We start from the raw sequence: 26,778 nt of genomic DNA on the forward strand, positions 1-26,778 counted from the left end.
CCACGTGCCACTTGACCTTCTGAGAGCAGTTTGTTCATGGCCTTTGGCAGCAGCCAGGGATGCTGCACCCCGAGGACTGGAGGGTGCGCCCTGAGCCTTCAGCCCAGCTCCTGGGACACTCCTGCAGGAGCAGTGCTGGGGAGCAGAGCCATGCTGGTTGCCAAAAGCTCCTCCAGGAGCAGCAAATCCAGCTGGGATTGTGCTGCTCACTCCCAGCCCTGGGGCAGGGAGTGACCTGCACAGAGGCATCACCTCGGGGTGTTTGCAAAATCAAAGTCCCTGAGCTTTCCCAGGGTTTTATATCCCTGGGACTGCTGAATTTGCACTTGGGATCCTGGCTCTTGGGATCCTGGCTCATCCATGCCCTCTGACTCCCACCTGCACCATTTGGCAAGCTGTTCAAATGCTTTACAACCCTTCAGTATGGAGGGCACCTCAGAAATTTCAGGAACCTCTTTCTGAGGGCTTTGGTTTGCAAAGGACAGCTTTCATCCCTTGGATGGTGCAAAACCACATTGCCACAGCTCTGCCAGTACACCTATTTACCAGGCACATACACTGATAATTATTTACCACACTTTGTGCTGCTTTCCAAAGGGACTGTGGCCTTTGTGTGGGGTGGTGGATCCTGAGCTGTCCTGCTGGGCTGTCCCAAAACTGAGCCTGCAGCTCACACAAGCTGTGAGTGAGAGAGGAATGCCTGGCGTGGCCTGTGCTCCTGGATGTCACAGCACTGGCACAGGAGACAAAGGTGTTATATTATTTTCTTGCTATGAAGTGATGCTAATTCTGCTGTGCACTCCCACCTCAACATCCTGGCAGCTGGAATAAACACCACTAATCCCCCTGGATCCGTGCTGTCCAGCCCAGCTGGGGTTGAGCTCAGGCATGTAACTGAAGCAAACAAGGATAGAATTTAGCAATTCAACAAATGCCTTTTGGCAGCCCTTCACCTTCCCAAACCCTCCCAAGAAGTGCAGCAGACCCCTTCAAATGTTTCCTTGAAACAAGGTGCAATTCAGGCCCCTCACCATTGCTGAGCAGCATCCCCAGCACCCAAAATGTAGCTGGGATCCTCTGGACTGTGTCCAGCCCCCCCAGCACAGGCAGCTGCAGCTGGGCACCCCCTGGATGGGCTCACTGTGCCAGGAGCTGGCATCTCCTATCAGCCATGTTTTGGATAGGTGCTGCTCAGGGGCACAGCAAGCAGGGACAAGGCAGTTCCTGCATGGTCTGGGATGGGGGATGTCCCCTGCAGGCAGGTGCAGGGCTGTCACAGAGCTGTCATTTGCTGATGAGTCCCTGTTTTATTAGGGGGAGCATCAGTTTGAGCTGATGAGGGTCAGCTTTCAGTCAGTACCATCTGTCCATCTTCATGTGGGGATCAGTAAAGAGCTGGGAAATGGGCCAGCACTGGGTATCTACAGCCTCAGAAAAATCACAGAGCTCTGTTCAGAGCAATCCTGAATTGCTGTGTGTAAAGCCACAAACAGTTCTGCACCCTTGGCTCTGCATCTCCACATCATGCTAGGGCTGCATTTATATGAAGTAAATTTTTTTAAAAGCAAGGTTTTGATTCTTCCTTATCTCATCATGGTCTGCAAGGAGCTCTGGTCCTTGCCGGGCCCTCTAGATGGCAATATTGGAAAGGACAGCAATTGTCCATCCCCGCTGTGTCCCTGCAGATCGGGGCCAGCAGAGCCCAGCCCAGCCAGCTCCAGGGACCCTCCCATGCCCTGTGGGCTCACCACCCCTCAGGCACCATCCAGCTGAGTCCTTGTCAGCACAAAGGAGAGGAGACCCTGCTGCAGCACCACTGCTCTGACACCCTGAGCCCCTGGCAGGAGCCACCACCTTCGCAAACCCCTGCAGTACGGAGGTGCTCACAGACATCTCCCCTGTGCCTTGTTTTCCTCTTTAAGCCCAAATGCTTCTTGGCCATTTTTTTCCCTACTAAGCTTTCAGAATGAGGAGTTTAAGGCCAGAGGCCACAAGCTGACTGCAGTTTTGGTCAGAGATGAGCTGCAGCCTTTGCTGGAGCTCCCCGTGTCTCACACCACCTGGGCACCAGGCCATCCCCAGCACTGGGCTTTGCTGACATCTGCTGCCAATCTCTGGTCATCATGGCTGCTTGCCCTGTTGCAGGAGGACTTTCTCTTGCCACAACTCCACAAAAGTGTTTCTCACCAGATGTGGGGAGTTTTGTGGAGGGAACTTCTTGGTGAGGTGGAGATGCCATCTGAGATGGCCTCTCAGATGCCAGTGAGCCCAAATATAATCTCACAGCAGTAAATTAAAAAAAACCCAAAAACCTCTTTTGGCCACACGTGTCTGTAATTGGAGAATAATTGAAAGATGAGGCAAGTAATATGGAAATGGAGAAATGGTGTCCTTGCTGACAACCCTGACAAAATCTGCCTGGCCAGTGAGGGAACCCAGGGAGTGGGAGTGTTTGTGTGCTCTCTGTGCCCAGCACCAACCCTGTGTGTGCCCCCTGCTCCCCACCTCCCCACCCAGCTGGGAGCAATGTGGGTCTCATTCATCCCAAGGGCATTTCCAGCACACCTGGTGCCTGCAGCCTCCTTAGCCCCAGGGGCTGATTTGTACCCTGCTGGCAGGGGCAGCCCTGGGGACACCCTGGCTCCTGGTGCCCTGTCCCTGCCATGGCCAAGCAGGGAGTGCCACAGCAGCACAGTGGCTCTGACGTCCCTGAAAGCTCCTGGACCTCAGAGAAGAAGAAAAGCAAAGCCTCAGGGTGCTGGAGAGGTGAGGTGTGGGGATGAGGCTGTGACTGGAGAGCTCAGCCAGGGAAAGCAGAATTCCAGCCTGTCGCCACTCAGTGCTGCTGGAGGTCTGCTCTCAGAACAAGGTTTGGGGACCAGGGGCTCTGGAGCACGTTCCTTTGGGACTTGCAGTCCTTAAACAGCCCCTCTTGGTGCTTTTCCTATCTCCAGCCCTCACAGTCCCTGCTCTTGGAACCTGGGTCAGAGGCTACAAATCTGTTAATGAGTGCAGGAGTCCTGAAAGGTTCAGGATCCTGGGGTAGCAAAGCCTTGGATCTGTTGTCCAATATTTAGACATGTGTATACACAAAAGGATTGGGTCTTTATTAATTGTCCTTTAGTAGGAAATTCCACCAGCTGTGCTCCCCCCAGGGGTGCCAGGGATGCTCCAGCCCCAAGGAGCCCATATATGGCTGCAATCTCTAAGCCTGCATGTTCCACAATGGTGTGGTCATGGCTACTTTTAAGGATATGTGTGAACATTGCTCCCTTTCCTGTGTGCATAAGCTCCCAAGAATGAGGAAAAAGATTAAAAATGTGCATAAATTAAAGCTGTCAGTTCTGTACAGCATGCCAGCCCTTCCACCTGCAGCAGGCAGGGCAGTTATGCCAGCCTACCCATGGGTGCTGGGCAGGGCAGGCACTGCAGGGCAAAGGATGCTTTGAGAATAGGAAAACACCAACTGGCTGAGCATGGAAACACTTGGCAATGTAAATGTGCCTAAGCTGAGACAGCAGCAAAGATTTTTCTCATGCCCTTCCTGCTCTCAGTACTGGTCTGAACCAAAATGTACCTTTTCTGGGGAGTAGCTCCAGGGGAATGACCTTAAAACCAGCTAAGGACAGCAGGTCTCCACATCCTCACAGCATCCTCAGTCCCTGCAGTGCCTTGAAGTGTCTCCTCTGCACCCTTTGATGATGAATGGCTGAATCTGCTCTTCTGTGATACAGCTCACTCTTAGAATTCCCACAGGTACAAGAGAAAAGAGAACAAGAGATGCAGCATTGGTTGTTTTTCCCTTTTTTCAGGTAGTTAATATTAATCACTGGTGCTTTGGATATGTTATGTGAATTCTCACAGGTTCTGAAGCTTTTGACATCTGCAATAAGAGAGAATTGGAAATGCCTGTGTATCTCAGTGACAGATGGGCCAGGTTTAATGCAAATTTCTTCCCTGCTCCATGTACTCTGCCATTAATTTTTTAGCTTTGAAATAGCCCTGACCATCCTAAAGCTGTTTAGTTAAATGATGTCTGAGTGGTGGTCTGAGGTCACTATTTGCATTGGTGTCCATTTCTCAAAGTGCAAAATCAAGGATTCCTCTGATGGGCCAGCTCAGGTGACAGTTCTGAAACTGCACAGGCTGGGACCCCAGACCTGTGTCTGCTGCTCACACAAAAATATCCAAATTTTTACAAAAGGCAAACAAATTTCCCTTGTGATTGCTTTCTGCTCTGCAGGGGCTGGAGCTCTGCTGCTGAGATATTTGCTGTATTATACCTCACTTCTGGTGAGATGCCTAAGAGGGTTCAGGGCTATTGTCCTGCTAGAGAGAAGCCAGGCCTGTGGCACTGTGACATTCCTAAACTCAGCTCCATCAGGGACTTGTTGCTTCAGCTGCACTCTGTGCTCTGATGACAGAGCTGATAATAGACTGATGGTGCTCGTGACAAGCGTTGAGAGAAAAAACTCCCTGGAAAAAATGGATCATCCTGGCTTTACAGATATTCAGTTTGAGATTCCATAGCTGGCATTTGGCCTCAGCACTGCTGGCAAGACTGAATTCCATGGCTCCAGGGAGAAGAGTCCAGCGGGGGCCAGGCTGGTGCTGGAGCAGTTCTGGGTGCAGAGCTGGCTGGGCTGGCACGGGAGCAGGGGCAGAACTTCTGCTGTGGATACACCCCCAGCAGAGAGGGATGCACTGGCTCCTCAGGCTGGGAAAAGGAGCATCCAGTGCTCTCCCCAGGAGTGGATCTGGCTCAGGACACAGAGTGGAGCTGATGGTGTTGCTGAAGTCCTGGAGCAGCACAGTTAATACCTGCGCTCCGTGGCCGCCCAGCCTCTGATGCAGCAGAACGAGTAAAGCTGAGGCCAGAGTGTAAATATTTATAGCCAGTTACCAGGTTTCATATTTGGCCAAGCCCTCTGTCCCTCCTGGCTCCTGCCCCTGGGTGTTTGTGGCTCTGGGTTGCCAAGGACACTGGCAGGGCAGGATCCTCCCTGCAGGGAGCCAGGGGTTCTGAGTGACCCTTCCTGCAGCCAGAGCTGCTCCTGCCTCTGCTGCAGCACCCACTGCACCCACCTGCACCTGCAGCTTTGGGGAGGGTCCAGCCCCTCCCAAACCAGCCCCCAAAAGGGCCTGACCAGCCCCCAAATGGGAGCACTTTTCACTGACCAGCTCAGGTTTGCTTCGGGGAGGTGCAAAGGGAATGTGCAGCACCCAGAGCCCTTTTTGCCTCTGTCACCCCTCCTGGCAGGGAGCTGCTCTCCTGCAGGGCTGTTTCATCAAAATCTAAGTAGTCTGTGCACAATTTTCCTGTTCTTCCTCAGATCCAGAATGCCTAATGCCAAATATTTTTCCCTGGTGTTGGTTCAGTTTCTTCTTCTGTTCCCAACTCTCACTTGAGCTGCTGAGGGGGAAAAAAAAATCCCAATCTGCTTTTACTGAAGGGATTTATTTCAGTTTGGAAGTGGCAGGAAGACAGCTTCTCTGTAGCCATGCATATGTCTGAGATCTTTCTCTTGGGTCTCTCAGTTTGACTTCAAATCATCGTTAAATCCATTTTCTTCAGCAGAACTCAGCAAAGAAGTGAGTTCTGTCATTTTTACTTAAGAGATGATTCCCAGAAAATTTGGTTAAACCAAAGGCAACACACCCATGCTCTCTTTGTGCCAGCTAAGCTAAGCCAGTTGAAAATCCCATCTGACTGGAAGGAGAACAAAAGTCCAGCATGGACAAATCTACTTCACAGCTGGGTATCAAATCTAAAATCTTTTGTTGGAGAAAGCTGCCTGACAGCTATTTACTGCAGCTCCTTCAGCACACTGAGCTCAGGAAATTGCATTCATAATTTCCTTTGTGCCAAATTGTTTGTAATTTTCCCATGACTATTTCTTTTTTTGTTTGTGAAACAAAGCCTCTGGAAATCTTGCACAAATTTACTTTTTGCCTAAGTATGAAGCTAACATGAAGTATATAGTTTAATGGGATACCACTCCCTTGATTTGTTTGGCATAGAGAATAAGAACCCCAACCTCGTTTGTGACTATGTTTTCCATCAATAGTCTCATAATTTTAATATAATCTGTTTTTCAGCAAAGGGAAAATTGATTTGATACAGAAATTAAAAATGCTCATCTGGCCAGTGCTGTTGGACACAAGGGGAAAGCAGAAAAAGTGGAAAGGTGTGACCTGGCTTTTCCACATCACCATCAGTGCAGGTCTGAGCACAATTCCCAGTGCCTTTATGTTAAAGAAAAATGACTTTGATTTCTGCAGAGGCACTTGGGTGTGGTGAGCTGGGCTGGTTTTGGTCCCAGCCCTGGGACAGAGCTCATCCAGAGCCTTGGACAAGTGGCTGCTTTCTCCACTTTGCTCCTGGTGTAACCCTGGGCACCACAGGGGTGTTGAGCTTGGTACCTTGGAGCACACCCAATTTACCCTCTGCACAGATTCAGATGCCATTAACTACGACACTAAATTTGATTTTCACTGGCATTAATTGTGAGTCACAGAAAATCACTTGGTAGGAGCCAGCAGAGCATTTGTTAAGACTCCCCAGCTCCAGGCTTTGCACCCAGAGAGAGAAGGACACGCTGCTGGAGGGGCTGGGGGTGACTCTGCCCCCATCCCATGGACTGCAGGGTGCTGTGGCAGCACAGCAGCTTTGGCTGAGTCCATTGCTGTGGTTCCACCTCTCCAGCTCTGCTCTGGAGCCAGAATCTTCTCCATGGGGTACTTTTGAGTCTGAAAGCTTGTCCTCTTACCACCTGTCTGCTGTTGCAGAACCTTCACATGTCTTTGCCTCCCCAGGAGGGGAGCAAAAAATGCTGATATGACTTTGTGTGCACCCAGGACCCTGAGGGGCACTGAGCACATCCCTCATGGTGGTCAGGCTGGCAGGTGAACAATCAGGGGCTGCAGCACTGAGTACCTCTGCTCCTTTCTGGAGTGTGCCCAAGCATTCCCATGGAGCCAGGCAGGTGCTGCCTGAGGGGCTGAAATTGTCACCCTGCCCAAGCCAAGGAAACACTTTGTACCATCATGGAGAATTTAATTTTGGTGCCCTGAGCTGCAGCAAACACTGTGAGCCCCAGCTCGTCCTGTGCCTGTTGTCTCTCATCTTCATGGAATGATCTAATCCAATTGTATGTGTTTCTTCACGGTTTTCAGCTTTTTAATTTATTTGATTTTAGCTGCAGACTCAGGCAAAATGAAATTTGTCATGCTTTGAAAATTTCCTCTGCTATTAAAATCCGTATTTACTTATGTTAGTCTGTGGGTACCTTGAATGAATTTTTTCTTAGACTAAAATCTAAAGCTAAAATTAATAAAGAAGCTTAATTTTGGTCTGATGCCTGGAAGTCATCTTTTTAAATCTGGAACATGAAACTCCTGGTGAGTCTCACACCAAGGAAAAAGACCAATGTTAGGGTAATTATGTACAGTAAAATAAAGATACACATGTGTCTATAAATACATATCATCACAAATCCCTTTGCTTTGTTTGAAGGAAAACCTTATATTATATAAAATATTATATTATATAATATAATATTTTATATTATATTATATATTTTATATTATATTATATTTTATATTATATTTTATATTAAATATAAATGTAATTCCTCGTTGCTATTAGGAACCTTTGTTAAATCTCTCTCAGAAGGTATCCACCCAGGCATTGATAACTGATAAGGACCGAGAACCAAACCTCCTCTGAAATTTTATCTGTTTGACATATGCAAATACTCAAATAATTGATGGATTCCTGTTATTGTTTAATGTCTGGCCAAGGTGTTTGCTGGAAGGGCCAAAGTCTGGAAACACTTAAACAAACTGCCCCAGCAGTTGTTGAAGTCAATGGAAATTTACTTGACTTCAGCAGAGGGTGGCTGAAAAGTTCTGGAGACAGCAGCAGCTATGCAGGAGCAGAGCTGGTTTTTTGGCCAGGCTGCTCCCCACAGTCCAGTTTGTGGGCTCTGCCCAGGTTTGCACAGAGATGAGGTTGGTGTGTGGGGCTGCAGGGGCAGAGCTGGGCACTCCCAGGGCTGCCCTGTCCCAGGGATGTGGGGCCATGCCCGTGGGCACAAGCTGCCTGCTGCTCCCACATCCCTGCTTCTGATCCAGCAGGAAAAACACCAGGACCCAGCACATGAATGTGGATGGAAATGCTGAAGTTCAAACAACCACAGAGCAGAAAACCTCAAGCCCTACCCTTGGCAGAAAACCTGGTGTGTTTGAATAGCCCCTTGCAGGCTGCAGATAAATAGCTATGGCTGCTGCCAACATTCCTTGAAAACTTGAATTGTTGCTGGAAAGACAGTTGGAAACCTTAGTTTCTCTTGCCTTTTCCAAATGTAGCCTTGCTACAGTCAACAGATGGGTCCATTCCCGCAGGGCTCTGGTGCATCATCTTTTATAAATGGGAGTCACCTTTGTAATTTTCCATGCACAGAAGGAGCAGCTTGTTCTGGGAGAAGCATTTTGGACTCTGCCAAAGGACGCCAAGAGGGCTGACACGGCTGCTCCTCTTAATCTGATAGCTGAGCCATCCCTGCAGCTGCTTTTTAAAGGTGGGAACAATCTTTAGCTAGATCCCTTCTCCATGTGCAGATTCTGGTGTCACTCAGGAAAATCTGAGTAGCAGTGATGTCACAACACAGCCACTGTAATTACTCATGGGCTTATTCACCAGCAGGCTCCCAGCAAGTGATTGTCCAGCTTTTGGAAATCTCCTTTGATCTCTTGATCCAGGTTTGCTGATGGTATCTTGGGGCTATGCTACAGAAATACTTTGACACTAAATTGGGGAAAGCTGAGTAGTCTTGTGCATGTCACCTAATACAATCATAATCCTTTTTTTGTGACTTTTTTGTGACCTTACAGCAAGGTAAAGCTTGCTGTTTTACCCACTAAATTAAAAGAATCACGGAATCATAAAGGCTGGTAAAAGCTTATCTCAAGTCCCACCATTAACCCAGCACTGCCAATCCCAGCTCTAAACCAGGTCTCTACATGATTTTTGAGCTCTCCCAGGGCCAGTGGTTCCACCACTTTCCTGGGCAGCCTGTTCCAATGTTTGACCACACTTTGAGCGGAGAAATATTTCCTAATATCCAACCTAAACCTCTCGTGGTGCAACTTGAGGCCAGGACAACTTGGTCCTTTTCTGGTTTGCCCAACCAGTCACGAAGAAGAGTCCACTGATGCTCTTCATGAATTTCACCCACACTCCCTTGCATGTGTATGATTTCCAACCCACACTGATAGGGAGCATTGCAGCAGGAGCACAGAGATATCTGTGTTTTGGCAGCCTGGCTGCTCCCCCTGGGGATCAGAGCCCATGGCATGTGGCCAGCAGGCTGTGATGCTCTCCTGTGCCTCAGTTTGCAAAGCAGTGTGTTATGTGTTCAAACTCTGTGGAAAAAGCTTTGCATCACCGATGTTTTAACCACACCTTCCATAAGCCCTTCCTTACTTACTCCCAGAGAGGAATGACTCTGAAGTGTTTCAGCTTTTCCATTACTTTGCCTGCCTGGAGACTTTGTGCTGCTGCTGTGAGGTAATTTGCTGGTGTCAGGTGAGTTCCAGCTGCCTGCAGGGCTGAGGCTCCATCTGGCCACCAGTTATCCCCCAGGGCAGCAGAATGGTGGGATGGCTGAGGGTGTGGAGGCTGATGGATCTCTTTTCCTCTTTCTTTTCCTCTCTTGAAATGACTCACTGCAGGGCAAGGTGTGCACCTGGGGCTGAACACAGACTTTGGAAAAGTCAGAGGACACGCAGAGGAGGGAGCCACCACTGGGACCTCAGGGGATCAGCTTTCCAACATGATAGTTCTCCTTTCAGCTGGGAGGCCCCGTGTGAGCCATGGATGCTTTATATTCCAGTAGAAAATGAACCCATCCAAAACAGGATGGATGACTTCTACCCAGCCAGGGACGTGGATGTCACAGGAGCAGCCAGCCTGGGGGGCTGCCCCTGCTGGGAAGGCTTCCTGCTCTCAGGGCTGGTGAAAGCAGGTGGCTGTGTGCTGAAATGAGGATGGAGCCTGTCCCTTAGGGAATTAACAGGGCAGTGACCCTGGGGAGGCAGTGTGGACAGGGAGTCAAGAGGCTTTGTGATGGTACCTTAAGCCAAAATAACTGCATCCCTCAGACTGCAACTTGGAAGGGGGAAAGAGCCCTTCCCAGCTGCTTTGGACTGTTGGGAGGGGAAAAGAACCTTTCCCAGCTGTTTTGCACAAAGAATGGAGAGGGGATAATGATGGTAATGACTTTAATGAGGGAGATTGGTGATTATTTTCACCTGGAGCTGAGGGAAGGCCTGAGTGGTTCCCTGGGAGAGGAGGGCTCTGAGGGTTTGTGTGTGGAAATTGTCTCTGCTGGAGTGAAGAGCTGCTGTGGCTCTGTGTGGCCATGGGGTCCCACCTTGGGCAGGTGAGTGGGGCAGCTCCATCTCACACGGGGTGATTGTCACCACTGCCAGCCCTGCCTAGGGGACACCATGGATGGGATGTGTCACACCCAGCCCCAGCCTGGCGCGTGGGAGGCAGGACAGCCAAACCCACCCATGGGGAATGTGAAGGGCATCCTGCAGGGGTTCACCCCAAGGTGCCCTGGCCTCCCTCCCCTCCCAAAACCAGCCCCCAGGTGTGGGAGGGTTCCCCTTCTGTGGCTGCAAAGGGATTTAATGGAATCTGACAGAGACCCAAAGGATGAATCAAAACACTTCTTTTTCTCCACTGGTGCAGATGATCCCTGCTCTGGGGTGAGCCCTTGGCTTTGGGGGTGTCCTGCTCTCAGGGTTTCTTGCAGAGCACTTGGCTGTGGAGCAGCCTCCCCACATCCTCTGCAAACTCTGCCATCTCCAAATTAAGTTTCCTAGCAGATAGGTTTGAGTGAGTAATTCAACCAACTCAGTTTTAAGTGCTTCTGCTTATAATTCATTTTGTTTGGATAACTAGTCAAGGATGTATTGGATCATTGGAGTCCTTCTTTTTAGATTTATTTCCTGTGTTTGCCAAAAATCAATTTGCAGGGTAATTGATTATCTTCCTTAGCAAGCACTGGTGGTAGCAGGGGATTGACTCAGAGTTGACTCAGTCCTTTGCAATGAGTTGTGTCATTCTTGCACTTTATTCTTGTTTAATGTGATGCTTTGGCAGAGATTTTTATAGTGCTCTACTGCATCTGTAATGTGGCAGTGCCCCAGTGCCTGCTCCTTGACTCTGGTTGTGCGCTGTCCTTGCTCTCTAAATCATCCAGTGCTCTTTTCCAAACAGAATGAAGCTGCTGCTGTGATGAGTGCAGGCTTTGGAGGGCTTAAATTCTTCTCTGTCAGGTGTACTGGTCATTTTAAGGCCTGATTTAAGGTCTGGTCCTGCACACACTCACTTTCTGGCAGGAGTACCATACTGAAGATGGGGTAAAGCACTTGCTCTGTGCCACGTGCCTTTGCAGACCTTTATTCTGCTTTTTTTTTCTGGATGTGGCATCGTGCACATGGGACTGGATAGTGAATCCAACAGGGATCTAAGGGATGCAGCAGTTGCAGGATGAGGCCTTGAGCTGCAATCCAATGAGAGCAATGAATGACTCAAATAACAGCCTGCTCTGCTGTAACCAGTGAGAGCCACATTAAATAGATGAATTTATTATTTAGCTGCTACTCTATTAAACTGGCAGACATGCTGCCTAGGAGTTGCTTTTGATGGTATTTAGGATTTGGACATGAAATCTCTAGTTTGTGTTGTATGTGGAAAGCATCTAATACTTCAAATAATTATTATAAAGTATCTAATACTTTAAATAAGTATTAAATAAGAGGCTCCTGATGACATTCCTTGCAGATAGGGGATGCTTGTTACACTGCTGGTGGGCTGCAGTGCCTGTTGTCAGGCACTTATCAGAGCACTTGTGCTTCTCCAGGATGCATCCTCTGGCTGGGATCTTCCAAGATGCAGCTGCAGAGGTGCAGGATTAGTCCCCAAATACTCCTGTGGGGACAGGGGCAATGCCTGGTCCTGGAGAAGGGGATCCATTGGTACAGACACCCCTGGAGCAGTGCCCTTCCCACTCCTCTCTCCTCCAATTTCTGTTCATGCCAGAGGCAGGAGAACTCCTTCTTTTGAAAGAAGAAACCCCCCAGGAGCTGCCTGCAGGGTAATTTTCCCTGGTGATGTTCTCCTACAGTTATGCAACACCTGGCTTGTCTTTGCATCCTCACACTCTGCACCTCTGGTTTCTCCTGGAGCTCTTGCCTTGATTTATCTAACTGGGAATGCTCTGTCTGAACATCCCATGCTTGATGGGGCTCACCTCTGCAATTTCTCATGAATCCTGGAGCCCTGCAGCTGCAAACACGTTACAAATCTCACACCTGAGGGGCAGGGGAGCTCTGCTAATGTTCTTGTAACTCTGATGGTTGGTTACAACCACTAGAGAAAATATCTCATAATGGTAAGTTTCATGCTTGCTGGGAGAGCTGTTGGAAAAATGAGCTGGAAATGGGTATTTGGATTCCTTTGAAAATCAAGTGTAAACTCCAGTCCACAGTGATAAATGATGTTGGTGTTTCACATCTGTGTTTTATGCATGCCTGAAGTTGTTCTTGGCAAGTGGTGGCAGTCTGAGCCTTGAACCTCAGGGCAGCCCAGCGTTCCTGTCCCTGCTAGGGGTGTTGTTGATGTGGATGATGCAGTGTTGGAGGAATCTGTAGGGCTTACCTGCTGAATCAACAGAGACACAGAAAAATATGAATGTTTTTATAAAGAGAGTGTGTTTGCTCTTGCACAATGCTCTTGTTTTACTAACAAAGAGAAATTCCTTGGCCCAAGTACAATGATCTGCTTTCCAGGGATACTGGTGCTGTGTCCAGCACACCTACCAGCCTCTCCTGCCATTAGTCAGGAGCTCTGTTGTGGCTCTCCAAAGCACCACAAAAGCCTGTTTGTAGAGCAAGAGCTCCAGCACAAGCACCTCTCGTTGAAAAACAAACTTAGTTTCTTGCTGGGCCATGTGTCCAATAGCAGAAGAATGGAAGTAAAGTGGGAGAAACTCAGAAGAATATAAAAAGAATAAGGGATGGAGAAAGGGAGAAAAGCAAACAAGTGTGAATGCTGTGAGATTTTTCTGGTGTGGTGCAGCAGCACAGGCAGGTGGATTTATTTAAAATAGGAATGAATTGCTACCTGACAGTACTTTTTTAAATATGTGTTTTGAAGAAAATGCTCCTCTTTTGGCATTTTTTCTGTGCTCTCTTCAGCTGGGTCTCTTCCTTCTCTTCAGACTTCTCACTTGAAATACATCCCTACTGTTCATCTTGTGTTCTGCAAACTCTGTCTGTGAACCTGAAGGTGCTGTCTAACTGAGCTTCCAGGAAAGCCTTTAGCATTGAGAGAGGGTTTGGACAGGACAGGCGAGGCATCCTCCTGCAAAGATTTTGTGCCTCGTTTTCCTTGTCGGGGAGTGCATCTGCCGGCACTTTTTGGGGCAGCATCCCGTGGTTCCCATGGCAGCGCTGTGCTGCCGTGGGGAGCTCGGGACAGCTCTGCTGGCAAAGTGCCGGCGCTGCTCGGGCTTTTCCCCCCAGGGATGGTGCGGTGACCCTGGGAGGAGCTCCCCGGGGCAGGATCAGTGCTCTGGGTTGGACTAATTTTTTTTTTTTTTTTTTTTTTCCCTGCTATAAGCCGGGAGCCGCGTTTCTCCCGCTGGCCAGCCCAGCGCACTCCGTGTCCGACCGCAGCGCTCTGTCCGTCCCTGCGCTCTGTCCATCCCCGCAGCAGCCCCGCTTCCCGGCAGCCTGTAAGCACATCCATCCCTCCCTCCCTCCCTCCGTGCCGCTCAGCATCGTCTCCTCGAGCAGGGCAGCCGCGCTCCGGCATCCCACGCCTCGCAGATCTTTGGATTTCAGGGCTGGTGTTGGTCTTTTCTCTGCCGGAGAAGGGTTTGTGGGGAGTGGGAAGCCTGTGGGTGTGAAATGTACTTCTAAAACACTTCAGCAGGCAATTCCTCTGTAGTTTGCTGAGTTAACCTCAGAAACTGCTTGTTTTATGGGTTGTTTTGGAAATGGGATTTATCTACGTTCTTGTGTCTGATTTCTCTTGCATCCTCTTTTTCTGATATGCATATTGCCTCCTGGAAGGTGGTTGCTTTGAACACTGGGGTATAAATACAACTTTTCTCTTTGCTTCCAAGTTGAACTGGTGCTTAGGGAGCATTTGCAGTGGTGCTGATTTGTGTAAGAGCTGTCAGCTCCGTGCTCTCCTGAGCAGGTGATCAGATGTGCCTCTTTGAGGATTTTAATGAGAGCTGGGGAAGAAATAACTGAAGCAGAGACTGTTTGGTGGGCTCTCAGGTGATGTGAGGAACAATCCTGGGAGCAGGATGGCAGTAACAGAATTGGGGAGTATGGGAATGCAAGCTTTTACCTAATAATTATCACACTTTCCTCTTTGTGTGTTATGGAGTATCAGGCAGTTGCAGTGTTCCTGCAGCTGCACCCATGTGAATGCAAACACCTTTAGCTTTGTACAAATGCTGCACCCCTGTATAGAGATAGATTTGGGAAGTCACTTGCATGAGTGAAGTTCTATTTGCCCATGTGTTTGCAAGGTGGGTGTTTCTGTCATTAATCTTTTCTTTAGTAATTGGTCAAAAGATAAGTTAATGTATGGGACTCTGGTCTAGTTTGTGTTGTGTTAGCAGGAGCCTGTCTGTGGTTGAGAGTGGGATGTGACTATTTTTTAAACCATTGAAATCTAGCATGTGGAATGGGGAAAACTGTAAAAACAATCCACCTAAGGCTACCAAATAGCCTTTTACCCTGTTTTGAGAGGAAGAGTGTTTTTTAAAAACAACAACAAAAAACTTTCGAAAGGAAACTGATTAAATTCTTAAGCCATGATGTACAAAGCAAATAGCTGATCAAGCAACCAAATATGGCTTTGAAACTTCAACTTTCTTTTGTAATGATAAAAGCACCCACATACTTTAGTGACAAAACCCTTTTCTTCTTTTTCCCAAACACAGCATTCTTGAATACAAACCAGTTCCTAATTTTTCCTTAAGGAGCTCAGTATATAAAAATTCCTTCTTGACTAATACCTAAAAGAAAAATGTGGGTAGGTGTTTCAGAGCTGGCACCACAAGTGCAAAAAACCCCAAACCCCTCCAGATCTCAGTGCAGCAGAAAGGCAGTTGGGCTGTGATTTTGGACTGTGGCTCTGAGGAAGGAGTTCAGGGCTGGGATTTTACAGCTGGTTTCTGACATGCACTGAGGAATTTTGGCTGGGGAAGGTTTTGAAGATTGGGCCCTTGAGCTGATTCTAGCAGAAGTTAGTCCCTGCTGTGAGAGATGGCTTGTGTCCCTGTATGCTGGTACAATTCTCTGCTTGGATGTAAACAATGGCAGCTGTTCAAAAGGAGGCAATGTTTAGGGTACTCAAACAGTTGAAAATAAACACTCTCCTGCCTGTCTTGGCTGGCCTTTACTTCGGAAGCAGCCTTTCCATCGAGCTGTACTGTGAATGGAAAATCCAGATATGTGGTAGGAAGCAGCTGGGGAGCCCAGTCAGGTTCATGTCTGAGGATTGGGGGGTGATGCTGTAGGACGCCCTTCACCTGTAATCTAAATCCTTATCACATGAATGTGGCTTGCAGTCCACACCCACTGCACTAGGATGCAACAAAAGCTTTAAGGAACTGACCTCCTTGCCCCCAAGAAGGAATTTACTTCCTTTTGTATCACAGAATAGTTTGGTTGGAAGGGACCTTTAAAGGCCATTTAGTCCACAGGGACATCTTCAACTAGGCCAGGTTGCTCAGAGCCCTGTCCAGCCTAGCCTTGAACACTTCCAGGGATGGGGCATCTACCACCTCTCTGGGCAATCTGGGCCAGTGCTTTGCTGGTTTTTCCAGTGTAAAAGTTTCCTTCTGTATATCTAGTCTAAATCTAACCTGTTTCAGTTTAAACCTTTGCCCTTGTCCTGTTGCAGCAGGCCGTGATAAAAAGTTTATTCTCATCTTCCCATTGAAGAATTGAAATACAATATGGCAAAAAAGCCTTCCCAGAGCCTTCCCCTCTCCAGGCTGAGCCATCCCAGCTCTCTCAGTCTGTCTCCAAAGGAGAGATGCTCCATCCCTCAGAGCACATCATCCTTGTCCCCTCTGGACTTGCTCCATGTCCTTCCTGTGCTGGGGCCCAGGGCTGCACACAGCTCTGCAGGTGAGCTCTCACCAAGGGAGCAGAGAGGCAGAGGTGAGCCAGGATGATACTGTCCCCTCAGCAGCAGCCTGGGTGAATTATGTTCTTTTAAGTTTATTCACCAGCCAGTGGAAGCACTGGAGGGTTTAGGTAGAAAATTTTCCTGATCTTTGCTGATGGGACAAGGATAACACAAGTTTGTGTTTTGCATTTCCCTTTTTGTGGTGCTGCTTAGTGCTGAAGTCCCAGGGGCATTAAATGAAGCAATAAAAGCTTCACCACCAGCAATGTGCAAAGTTTGCTCAGGCTTTTGATTGGTTTTGGTTTGATTGCTCCTAAATCAGAGCAGCTCCCTGGAGAGCCATGGGCAGGCTCTGGTGCCAGCTCTCAGGGGTCACATGGAGATGCAGATGTGTGGGGAGCTGAGCCAAGCACTCCATGCCTGCCTGTCACCCTCGTGGTCCCCAGGCACTGTCACCTTGTGCCCTGCTGGTGGGAGAGCAAAGGTGGCAAAGCTGAGATTTCAGATTAAATTCTTTACCTTGAGCAGGGTGGACTCACTTTTGCTTGAAAAGATAATGGAAATCATGTCTATGTAATAAACCTTCCCAGAACTGACCTGTGATTTCATTTAAAAAATACATTGTAAGTCAAAATACTACAGCTTGATTCATTTGGATTGCTTTTTATTTCATTTCTGTCTTAAAGAAATACAGACAATGAAAGCAACAAAGCAGAAATGTCTGAGATCAGTCATTTTGTGTCTGATTTTGGCAGAGGGAATGTGGGAGGAAGAAAGAAACCTCATATTTCACTTAGATACTCTGTTTGGAGAGGAGTTTTAAGCAGATGGCTCTTGAGACTCTGTGACTCTAAAGAATTAAATGTTATTTAGATAAATGCATGCTTCCACTTCTGCAGTGTGGTTTTGGAAGGACTGTGTCATATATTCTGGCTTCAGTCCTTTTGTCCTTGGGTCCACTAAAACCCTGTTTGCAGCCCCTCGGATGGGTGTAGGACCAAAGGACTGAGGCTTCCCTGGGGTTCAGAGACAGGACAGAGCCCAGCTTGTTCCTCTCCCCAGTGTGCTTTAACTGGGAATTTCTGTAGCTGAGCAGCCCAGAGAATATATGGGAATATCATCCCAGCTGGCTTCTGCAGGAATGAATTGGAGCCAAGAGGCTGAGGCTGGTGTGTGATGAGCATTTCTCTCTGTGAAACCTCCCCAGGCCTGTAGGTAAAACTCTCCTACCAGAAATGGCTCATTTGGCTGCTCTCAGCACTTCCTGCAAGGGCTTTGCTCTGCTCTGAGCTGCTGCTGAAAGCCACAGAGAAGCCCTTGAAGGGGCAGTGCTTGCCCTCCCTGCAGCTGTCACTGGGGCAGGAGCTGGCCCTGGCTGCTTCCAGGGTGATCCAGGCATGGGTGGTGCCAAGGATGCTGCCAGAGCAAAGTCCTCCTCTCAGGGACACAGGGATGGGATGGATGGATGGATGGATGGATGGATGGATGGATGGATGGATGGATGGATGGATGGATGGATGGATGGATGGATGGATGGATGGATGGATGGATGCTCCCTCTTCTGCTTCTCCAGCTCTTTCATATCCACCAGAATAGATGGGAAATAGGGTCTGTGTTCTATGGCAAGACAGGGCTAAAATTACATTTAAGACTTTGGAGAATAACAAAGTAGGGCAAGGATTGCATTATAGCCATGCTGGAATGGTACAGACAAGGTTGGAAGCACTCTTTCAAAAAAAGGCTGAACTAGAGTTCCCTGGAAGAAGCTGGAGAGCCAGGGCAGGGTTCCTGGCAGCTCTGGAGCTGCAATCCGGGGTAGAAGGGCAGCTGTTTTGCTGTGTGCCTGGCTGGAAACTTTCAGGCAGAGTTACAATTTTGGTTTGGATGCTGTCACAGAGTTGCATTATTTTTGTAAATAAGAAATTCAAACTCTCTTGACTTTGGACTGATGTTTTCAGAAAACCCACTCTACATTCCACAGATGTGCCTCATCTCTTTTGTGTCCCTTGAGGTGACCCCAGTGGCTGGGGTTGTTTGGGATGCATCCCTCCTGCAGGGCTGGCTGTGCTGTGAGGGATTGAAGGTGGTGGGACACTGCTGCATTTGTGACTTGTTGGGGTCAGGTACAGACTGCCACTTGTCACCCAGACATCTAACAGGGCAAAACTAATCCTGCTGGGAAGAATCACTGCAGGGCAGCTTTTTGGCTTTCTTGTTTCTAATCCTTTTCCGCCCCTGGAAAGGGGACATGAGCAGAGTGGAAAAGTGGAGACTGAAATCTGCCTCACAGATTTATGATGCTTTGACATATGAGGGAGCTTCAAATCAAATACTGGCTGGCTCCAGTGGTGTCTGTCTGCTGAAATGATGGGTTTAAAAGACTCCTGTTCACAAGGGACTGTGTGTGCTGCATGTGGCAAGGGACTCCTGCAGGGAGGCACAGTTGGTACAGGGATCTATAATTCACCTATTTTGCTTCAAGGTCCCTTTAGCACTGCAGCAGCTGTCCCAGTGTGAGGGATCTTGTGCTACACCAGCTCCCAGCTGCAGAGGAGCTCAGAGCTTCTGGCAGAGTGAGAATTGCCCTTGCTGTTTTGCTTGGACAGAGCAAAAAATCCACTCAATCCTCCAAATCTCTCTCATATGAACCAGAGTGCTGGACATGCCTTCCTTCTTGTGCTAAGAAAAATAGAAATGATTAATCACACTAAAGCCATGACTGGTCCAGCCCACAGTGGTTGTTAGTTGACTTTCCTGCAGGGAGTTGGCTCCCAGCTCTTCCTCAGAGCCTTCATATGGGAATATTCAGTTCTCATGTGCTTCCAGTGGTCTGTGACCAAAGATTCCCTTGACTATGACACTACCCTAAATACAGCCCCCCACTGCTGGAGGATGCTGGGGTGGCAGAAAATGATGTCCTTTCTTCTAAAGAAATGCCCCAAGATGTGGGAACCATCTGGACTTGGCAGGCTGCTCCCAAGGCATTTGCTGCTTGTTTACCTTGGGACTGGCTGCCCCTGGCAGTTGTTACCATCAGCCTTTCTTATCTGTTCTTTTCTATAATAAACACTGGAGCAATGGTTTGGAATTAGTCACTTCTGAGGCACTGCCTGCCTTCCTTTCCAGCTCCTGTCTTATCCTCTCGTTTTTGGACTCATGAGCCTTTTGCACTTCATTCTGTGCCTCTTGGTTTTCCCCTCATCTCGTTGCACTGAGATAGCAGAGAGCTCTTTAAAATTCCTGGGAGGTGTGTCATCCCCAGGGCTGCAGCATCCCAGGAAACTGCTGCCTGGGGACAGCTGTGTGCACTCACAGTGCTCTTGCTGTGTGCTACAGAGATTTTTCTAGCTTGATTTACCTCATCCACTAGATGAGTTTGAGTTTCTGACTGATGCCTGCTCAGTTCACGAGCCCACAGAGGCAGTGTCAGGATCCCAGGAGCATTCCAGGGGCCTGGCACTGTGTGCTGCTCTTTAGTACAGCATTAACCACAGGGCAGCCTGTGGTTTCAGGGAATGCAAACACAGACAGCACCTCCAGAACACAGGTGTGTGGTCCTCATCTGGATTGAGTAGTTTGAGATTGTAATCAGGAGACTGAGTGGCTTTGCTTCCACTTACAAATTCCCTGGTGATGTCTAAGCATTGTCCTGATGTGCTCTTGCTTCTGACAGTACTGTGAGAAGCACTGATGGACAGCCCAGGGTGCAAGGATTTCCCTTCCTCTCCCTCTTGTTTCATCTCACATTAAAAATGCACATTTTGTGAGTTTCATCTCACATTAAAAAAAGAGCTGTGTATTTCACTCAACACAAGCAAATACAGTTTCCTGCCTGCCCTTGCTCTGCCCATTGAGAGGCAGCCATGCTCCCCAGGACACAGCCTGCCAGGTGAATGCTCTTCATGTATAAATTGATTTCAGTGCTGCCTCTGGAAAGGGCCAGGATGGGATCAGGATGGGAGAGCAGCCCAAGTTCACCTCACAGCAGCACAAGGGCACCCACTGGGGACGCAAATCTGTTAAATTCTGTCTGGATTTGCTTTAGTGAATGCCAGAACATGTCATCCACCCCTTGCCATAATATTCCCTTCTCTCTTATGATTTACAACCAAAGGTGGAAACTTCCACTGTGGATCTGTCCCTGTGGTTAGGATGGGTTTCTTGCAGTGGATGGGGGACTCACCATTCCTGTTTAGGGAAAGATTTGCTGATTTTTGGCTGGAGAGGATTGCAAACAGCATCCCTGTGGTGACTCTGATGTGCAGCAGAGGCTGTAACACTGCTTTGGGCTGGCAGGGGCTGCCCTAAGGGCTCACCTGCGGTGTGTGTGGGTGAAAGCCGTGCCCCACGGCTCCTTTCCTCGGTTCCATGTGGCTGGGGTGAGCTGAAGGCAGCTTTCCCTGCCCCGCACCCTGCAGGGCTCCCAGCACCATCTCAGGGGCACGGCTGGGAGCATCCCCTGCCCTCCCTGCCCTCCCCCAGCCCCTGCTCCGGTGCGGGAAACCTCCGTGCGCTCCTCTAGACACCGAACCAAACAACCAATAAATCTCCCATAAACCGGGAGTGAGTTGTTTTGGTTACCAGGGAGATTGCCAAGTGCAAATTCAACCTGAAATAGCGATGAGCTCATCCCTGGAGCAGCCGGGGGAAGGGAAGGGAAGGGAAGGGAAGGGAAGGGGGGGCAGCGCCAGGAATGCCGGCGGCTCCAGGGACATTTGGATGCTCTGGGAGCTGCTCTGCCAAAAAGCTTTTGCCTTGTCAATGAGATCCTGCAGGGGATGCTGCGTGAGGCTGGCTGCTGAGACAGGGCTTTCACAATTCCTGGAAGTGTGGCAGGGACATTCCTCGGGGACTGTGGGCTGGAGAGCCTCGGGGGTGGGTTCAGGTGCTGCAAAGGTGGCTTCTCTGCCATCTCCCCTGTCCTGCAAACTTCTCCCTGGGAAAGGATTGTGGGGAAACTGAGATGCTTGACCTGTAAGTGAGGGCTGGTTCTCAGCAGCTGCTTAGGCAGGAGCACTGACAGGCCAGGCCTCTCCCTGCTGCTTCTCCAGGGGCTGGAGCAAGGGCTTGGAAAAACCTCATCCTCTTCTGCAATGCACCTGGGGCAGGAGATGGAACATTTGGGCTCTGGCATTATTTTGCCCTGAAATGTCCCCAGTTTAAGCAGGTCAGGACTGGAGTTTTGGAGTCCCCTGCTGCCAGGGCACTGTGGGAGCAGAGATGGCATTTCTGGGATGATGGAGGGGGCTCTGGAGGAGTGCCAGCAGTGCCTGAGAGAGGCAGGATAAGGAGGCTGTGCTGCTCTCAGTCCCTTGGCAGCCCTGGAAGGGCTCCTGTATCACCCTGCACCTTTCTCTGCTAGGACAGAGCTGTTTCCAGATGCACTCCATTCAACAGACTCGAATTTTCTGAAGAAGTACAACTCTGAACTGAAAAGCTCTGTCTGTAGGAGGAAGCACTGCCTGTCCCTCTGCACATGGTGCTGCAGGGGGAGGCTGACAAAGCTGTGGCAGTGGTCTCTGCTTGGGTTTTGCTCCCCACTGCTGAATTATCAAATACATGAAGTTGTGTAGAAATACCTGAGAATATCACCTGTCTTGATGAAGCAATGCATCAGCTCCTTACCAGAGGCCCACTGGATTTCAGCAAATCTTTTAAGACATAATTACCAGTGAGTGAAAACAGGGAACAATTATCAACAGCACAAATGCAAACAAAAGCTGAGCCCCTGAAAAGTGATCTGTGAACCTACTCACATGATGAAAAAACATGATCCTTTTTTTGGATTAACATCATAGCTTTCTGAAACAAGGGATGGAGGTTGCATCTATAAAAAGAGAATGGTTTCAGCAGGGGTATTTTGTATTTTGGAAGTCTTTTATTATAATTTTACAGTCATGAGAGATCTATAAATTATGTGTTCTTGCAAGTCCCTTCCAGGGCTGTGGGTGGATTTTTTCCAGCTCCTTTCTGAAGCCATGTGGGAAATGCTTTGGTGACATGACCAAGCCCCTCAGCATGAGAGGCAGCTCTCAGTGCCACCAGTGCATTCAGCCATCAGCTTCAGGCAGAAGCTTCAGGAGAGCCTGGTGCTTGGAGCAGTCTGGCATTTGAAAGAAGGTGATTTTCATGTGGGGACTTAGAGCTGAGTGAGATCTGGGTGAGACAGACATCAGACATGAATTCACCTTTTACAGCTGCAGGGTGGGCAGTGCTCTGGTGTGCCTGGGCTGTCCCAGGGGCTGGCCTTGAGTCCATGTCCCCCTGCTGCATGGCACAGCCCTGTGCCCCAGCCACCAGGACCCCAAACTGCCCAGACCTGAGCTGGGCAGGATGCTGAAAAACTTTAAAACCTGCAAATGCCACGTGCAGCATTTTATCTTCTGCTTTCAGCATCTCTTTGGAGATGAGACACTGCTTGTTTGATGTTCCTTTGTGTCACCTCTTTTCTGTGGGGTGCAGCACTGGATGTTAACATTTGGGAGCAGGACAGGCATCCCTGCAGGTCTACCCTGTGTCCTCCCCCAGTTCTTCACCTTCTTGGTACCAAGGTGTGTTTGCCTTTTGGCTGTCTCTGGGTGACTCAACCCGCTGCTGTTCTTTGCAGATCCAGGACCAAGCCTAACCTTGCTCAGCCCCAGCACAAAGCAGGCAAGGCTCCTACCAGGCTTCCTTCTAGCACAGCTGGGAGTGTCTCAAGGGGTAAAACTTTACCAAAGGGACAGCAAAGTCCTTGCTGTTGCAGGAAAACCCTCCATGATTTGGATGATTTGGAAACCTCACCCTTTCCCCATTGTCCTGCAGCATTCCCAGAGGGAAGTGGTGTTTGTGGGCTCTCATGAAATGCAGTTGCACAAGCTGGTTTTCAGAGAAGGCAAACCACTGTTTCACATCTGGTTTAGCTTTTTGACAGTTTTCTCTGGCATTTGTGTGCAATTAGCACTGCTTTTCTCACATGGAGCCCATCTCTAATGGCTGGATGTGGGCAGTAGTTGCAGAACTTACAGTGATTGTGTTGAGAAGGGCAGTTTCTCTTTGCAGACTGTGTTGCTCATTGTCCCTGAATTTATTGTCTCTCTGCTACTTGAGAAAGAAAACAAAATAATTTTTGGGCCTGAATCCATCCCAGAGCAGGGGATGGCTTAATCAAACACACAAGCACTTTTACTAGCTCCAGTTGGTTTATTTCAATGTTTAAAATCAAACATTCTTTTAAGTATCTCACTTTTCTTTTTCTGAAGTTTGTGTTTAGTGAATGTACCCACTCACAGGCTTTGCCCATTGCTCCAAGAGTCAGCACTGGTAGAAATGCAGTAGCATGAGAGCTGCTGTGAGACACTTGGCAGAGGAGAGGAGCCCTTCCCTTGGCTCTGAATGTCCTGGCCTGGGGCAGGGGGGAAATGAAGGTATTAAACTTAGCAGTTTCAGTAACCTCACCCCCCACCCTCCTTTGGCCCGAGCTGTCTCCTACCGAGTACTGATCTTAATGTTTCCAAGACACTAAAGGAACTCAAATTTTGCTAGGTTACCAAAAAACTGGAGTGGGAGTATGTTGGGGAGGAGAATTCCCCTGCTTCCCTCTCCAAAACAGCAGATCCCTCTCTATCCTGAAGATAATGACACTCAGCTGGGATACCAAAACCAGGGCAGGGCTCTGAAAACCATTCTGGGCTAGGACTCTGGTTTTGGCTGAAATTGAAACCTAACCCTGATGAAAGATTTAAAGCTATTTGTTCCTTTTTTTTTTTTTTTTAAACATTTGAGCCTGTGTTTTCTAACCAGCCCCACAGGTAAAGCTTTCCTGTGCAGTCCTTGCCCAGCTCTGATCTGACATATTTCCAGAGAGACCCAGGCTCCTTATCACTTTATGAAAAATGAGATTTACATTCCTGTATCACACAGGCACTTTGAAAATATTATCCCTGACTCCAGATAAATGGCTCATACATTTTAATGCCGTTATTAGAAATTGAATTGACAACACTTATCCTCAGTGGAAATTGCTCTGCAGCTCAGGGGAAAATGTACAGAGAGCACTGGTGGAGACTTCAGAGAGCTCTTGTCATCTTGAGATGTGTGTGCTGCTGCTGCAGTGTGTCTGCTGAATGAGAAGAGCAAGGTTTGATATTTACCAGGAAAAGGGGTAAGCACAAGTTCAGGGGCTGAGACAGCAGTGGGGCTTCAAACATCCCAAAGGTCTTCTGGGCTGAAAGGGAGAGCAAAGTGCTGGGGAAACATGGGCTGCTCCGGCCTGTGTGTGCCAGGGTGTTGTGGAGATGTTGCACACAGGTGCTTTATTTGCTGTCTTAGTAAGTGTACAGAAAGTGAACAGATGAGTGCTGCCTGAAAGTGGCACTGGGTGAAGTCTGCTGAGGTGCTCAGGTTGGTGACAGAAGCAGCAAGGAACTGTGAAAAGGAAACCCACTCCAAACAGGCTGCTTTTAGAACAAAGTCTTTTTAATGGTGAATAAACTTGCAAGAACTGGCTGATGTCTGCTCCTCTCAGGGGATGTGGCCTTTGACATCAAATCTCTGCAGCCTCTGAGCTGGGAGCTCCTGAGAGTGAAGGGAGGAAGGGGGACACTGGCACAATACACAACTGGCAAAATATTCAATATGGTGCCAAAGAAGCAGTTGTGAATCTGAAGCCACTCCAAAGTGAAGAGTTTCCACTTCTCCTGCCCTTCTTGTGCAATGTGGCCCAACCTGGCCTGGCTTTTGTGGTGGGTGTTGGGGTGCCAGGAAGTTGACTTCTTCTTCCATTTTAAACTGCACTCATCTGAAGCTGGAAGTTAAATCAAACTTCCTAAAGTAGAGGTTTATGAAAATAACTCTTGTGACTAATCCAACCCCTTAGGCCTTGCTGGAGGAGACTTTGCAGCTTTGTTTTTTCCTTGTAAAGAATGCTCAGCATATGTCCTGACAATTAGTCAGAGTGCCCAAAAATACCCATCAGCCCTGCAAGCTGATCCCTTCAGCTCCTGGAGCTGAGACAGACACAGGGTTATGCACTATGGGGCTTTGGGAAAGGTTATTTTTAAAATGGCCACATAACAAGTGTGATCTGGTCCTTTCAGCCACCAGCTCTGGCTAACAACTGAGGGTGCAGACAGCCAAGTGTTGATCTTGCTCGAGGGGACTGTCCTGCCCAGGGTGTTGGGCTGCTTCTCCTGCTAAAGCATGTGCCAGTGCTGGCTCTGCAGCTCTAAATCAGTGCTGAGGGCATGGCCCTGTGGCCTGTGCCAAGTTTGGGCAGCGCTTTGATGGTGTGCTGGATGCCAGGGAGTCTTCCCAACTGGCATGCCAATGCTTGGAAGGGCACGTCCTCATCAAAGAGGTGGCCTGTCTTCACCCTTGGCCAGGCAGCCCTTTCCTGAGGGCTTTTGCTTTGCCCTTCTCTGACCACCTGAGCTGATGTTTTCTATCCTCAGTGTCTCTCACGTGCTGAATTTCTGGAGAATGTTTTTCCAGAATCACAGTCCACCCACAAACAGCCCTTTCTTCTTCTCCCCTGAAAATCAAGGTCTGTAAGGGGAAATACCAATGCTCCTTGGTGCCACAGAGCACTGCTGGTGTGGGGATTTGGCTTGGCCCCTGTCCTGTGTGGGCAGAGGTTGGAGGTCTGCAGAGCCATCTGCCCAGCAGCTTCCTGGGGATGTGGTATTTTGCTAGAAAACATCACACAGAAAGCATTTCCAGGCTTTGGAGGAAGAGCTTGGGCAGAGCCTGCAGCACCCACCTTGTGAGTCTTCCTTGCTGCCAGGTTGGATGAGCATAGGAGGGTGTAGGGGAAGCTGGAGACTGTGTGTGTTGTGGCTGATGTCTGGGTAGATTTCCAAGGAATGACCCAGCTTTCAAACAGTGAAGCAAACCAGTAGCTGAACTTCCTTCCATGAGCTCCACAGTGAGCTGTTTACCCTCACTGAGGCAGAGCACTGCCCAGCCAGCTGCTGTGCCCATGAGAAGGAACTGGGAGCTACTGGAAGTGCAGAGTGCCTGCTGGACACTGTGAAATATTATTTCAGTGATGGCTCACTCACTGCTTGGTGAAGCCCTGACATGAGCATTTATTGTGTGGGTATGGCAGGATTATATTGCTGTGCCTGTTCCTCACACCTCATCTGTCCTGGGAAAGATTGCTGTGCTGCCTGGCTGGGTCACTGTAGTATTTATTTGACAGGGACTTGAGTTATTTTTCTCAGCTCTGAAGCCAGGGATAAGCCACAGGGGGAAAGCTGTGACTGGCAAATATCTGCCTCACCTTTGGCTCCTGGTCATTCCCCCTGCCCATGAGTGCAACTGAACTTGAAAAAAGAAAGACCTAGAGTTGGCTAAGATGGCCCTAAGGAGCTGCACTGGCCCAGGTGTGAAGCTTTGGGGTAATAGGCTGGGGAATAACTGAGTTGTGGTGCAGCTGCTTGGTCCCATGGCTCCTCCCAGGACACAGCACCTGGCAGAAGGGACTGAGAGTCACCCCAGCGCTGCTGGGTTGGTCTGTGTGTGACACAGTTGTAGGGCTGCTGGGGAGGAAGAGGTAAGTGCAG

At 48.9% G+C, this 26,778-nt stretch overlaps 1 protein-coding gene across 2 annotated transcripts in view; it reads left to right on the plus strand.

Moving 5' to 3' along the window:
- Nucleotides 1-13,732: 13,732 nt before the first annotated feature.
- Nucleotides 13,733-26,778, plus strand: part of FHL1 (four and a half LIM domains 1) — a 29,608-nt gene continuing 16,562 nt past the window's right edge. Inside the window, exon 1 of one of the 2 annotated variants that reach the window (XM_066559287.1) lies at nucleotides 13,733-13,811. The gene's annotated coding sequence lies outside the window, so the exon portion shown is untranslated. Of the gene's footprint in view, nucleotides 13,812-13,879; nucleotides 13,954-26,778 lie in introns of those variants that run through there. The other variant, XM_066559288.1, reaches the window with a different exon arrangement.

Source organism: Molothrus aeneus, chromosome 14 (assembly GCF_037042795.1).
Source record: "Molothrus aeneus isolate 106 chromosome 14, BPBGC_Maene_1.0, whole genome shotgun sequence".
NCBI lineage: Eukaryota > Metazoa > Chordata > Aves > Passeriformes > Icteridae > Molothrus > Molothrus aeneus.